The 2,766-nt window shown below is 39.1% G+C and overlaps 1 protein-coding gene across 2 annotated transcripts in view; it reads left to right on the forward strand.

Moving 5' to 3' along the window:
* The window catches only part of LOC107087106 (xin actin-binding repeat-containing protein 2-like), a 114,195-nt gene that overhangs the window by 74,043 nt on the left and 37,386 nt on the right, over window positions 1-2,766 (forward strand). The window lies entirely within an intron of this gene.

Here is a 2,766-nt window from a genome sequence, read left to right on the forward strand (position 1 = left end):
ACCACAGCGCCACTTACAGGCCTGGCATACATTTTGCAGCGTTTTCATGCATTCGTGTGGACGCTAACATTTATTTTACGTCTCCGTCTTTACGGCAAACGTTTTGGAAAATATCAGCGTTTCGTGTTCGTTTTGACTTCGTGTGGACGGGGCCTATGACCTGGATGACTGAGAACCTTCATCAGCAAACTGTAATTTTGCACTCCACCAGTAGGTGGTGACATGTTCACATGACGCATCATGAACTGTGGGGATCGTTGAAGCAATTTGGCCAAACGGTTCAATGCCTCATGAGTCTTCATCTCACCATCACTAGCAATAAGATTTTCTATAATGATCGGGTTCTAGAATGTGTGTGTGTATATTATCCTTTTGTTTTTGAATTGTTTGTTACCTTTGTGGGTGTTTCCTTTTTAGAAGCCATCTTGGAGCCTTGCTAACGAAGAGGCCCGCCTCAAACCCAGCTCTCTTATAGAGGGAGCCATGATGGCTGAACTTTGATTGGCTGAGGGTAAATTGAGAAGGCGGGGATAACCGTATATAGGTAGACTGCTGGCTGTAGTAAGGGTCTGATGGGAAAGCTGCCATTTTGATCTAAGTATAACCATGCTCTGATGAAAGGCACCTAATAAATCACCTTTTGTTTTTGCTCCAACCAACTTTGCTGAATTTTTGCTTCCACATCACACCTTGCAGCCCAACAGCCGTGTATGAGAGCTTAGGAAATATATTGTTCTAACTTCATCTTTGTATAAACAGCTGTTTTAGCCTCTGGGCTTTGTTGGAGAATATTAGTTAACATAATGAACCCCAAAGAACTCACTGTTTACATAAAATTAAAACTCCCCTCTTAAGTTTACCACACAGGAAATGATCAGAATACTGTAGCTGTTTGAAGTAAACCTCTTCGTGCACTAAAACCCTTCAGAATATTCTAGATTGGAATATAAAGTCAGCACATGCTAATGCAGGGGGACTCTTAATCAATATTCTTTGCATTCATGCTGCTTTGTCTACTAACTTTAGTTTGGAGTGCAGCAGACAAGTAGGCGATGGTGTTCATGTCTGATTAGACTGACATTCAGCTTTTTGGTCTATTAGCAGAACACCATGAGTGAAGAATGACTATCACTGCAAACAAATATGATTAAAGGGTGACAGCATAAGGCTGTTATTATGCTTTTCATCAGCAGAGATTTGGAAGCTGGTTAGAGTTGATTGGATGGAGCTAAATACAGAGAAATTAATAAAAAGAAAAAACTTAAATTGAGATGCATTTAGCAAAATGACCCTAGGCATAAACCCAGAGCATCATTATGTATTATAATGGCCTAGTCAAAGTCTAGGTCTAAATCCTAATCAGAATACTGATGTTCAGAGACAGTGGTAAAAAAAATTGATCTCTAATTGCTCAGTTATTAAATCTTGGGGAAAAATATTAATTTATTATTAATCTATGTGTGAATTACAGATTTGATTGGTCATCATGCATTGTGTTCCTCTGTTCTGCTCTATTAGAGAAAGCTGACAGACCAAAGTCACGTCTTCAGAACTGGGTCATACATTCTACTGCAGTTAGACCCTGTTGGACACATTTTAAATCCCTTTAATTAGGTGATTTAGTGAAGAAAAAGGTTGAATAAGGAACAACATTATTATCAGTCTTTAAGAAAAGATGACATTCATCCAAACACACACAGAGGTTCAGTTGTTTTCATCTCATTACATCAGCTGAGAAAGTGATGCTGGCGGTCTCTCAGTGATGATGGAAAATAAGAAGAAAACAACTTTTTCAGTGTTTTATAAAACAAAGAAAGCTCATCGCTTTATAGCTACCAATTACTGTTAAGAATATCAATTTCTTAGGAAAAACAGACTGTAAATCTGAGCAAACCCCTGAAATGAGTTTTAACATTAATCTTTGTTGACTTGATTTAGTTATTACTCATCGATGGGGATTCACTGAACACACTGTAAAAATCATCTGGTTTAGTTGGTGCTTCGGTGTAAAAAAAACCCCAGCTTTCTACATTACAGTTAAAATATGTTAGAAATAACATCCAACAGTCTAAACGGCTCATTGGACACGAATGGATGCATTGATGCACTTCACTGAGTTTGATAAGATTAACATCAAGCAACTGGTCGGCACGTCAGTTTCACAGATAATGGACAGCTTCCCCCAAACGGTGTGTTTGAGCAGCAGTGCACATACCATGATCGAAAAAAACAAAATAAAGTCCTGATCCTTTGGCATTGTTTGATAATTGTCTCACTTAGAAGAAACCATCGCTTTGGCGACTTGAAAGCAATGTTTTAACTGTACAATCAAACTCCAAACAGTAATGATTCCATCTTATCCCTTGTTAGTATGGTTAGTGTTGTTTTGCAAGACACTTGATCAGAGAAAAGCCTCCCCCATAGCATAATTCTACCACCTCCATGTTTTCCAGAGGGAATGTAGGAGCAGAGCTAGAATGGGGGATAGAGGTGGCCATGTGTCGGGTTCATAAAATGTAGGTTTTTGCAAAAGAAGAACTGAAATACACCATTATGGATACGATTTCTGCAGAAAGGAGAGACAGTTGAACCCCAGACTCAAACACACCGTCTCACACCAGACCTCCTCCGCAGAGCGTTTTATTAACAGAACATGACGCATGGTTACAAACAGAGTATTGTTCTGACAGAACAATTGATCAGTTCATGAAGACAGAATGCTCCATCAGAATGACAAGGCAGGATGGTCTCCTGATGGAGCATTCT

This window comes from Cyprinodon variegatus, unplaced genomic scaffold (assembly GCF_000732505.1).
Source record: "Cyprinodon variegatus isolate N-32 unplaced genomic scaffold, C_variegatus-1.0 Scaffold9, whole genome shotgun sequence".
Lineage (NCBI taxonomy): Eukaryota > Metazoa > Chordata > Actinopteri > Cyprinodontiformes > Cyprinodontidae > Cyprinodon > Cyprinodon variegatus.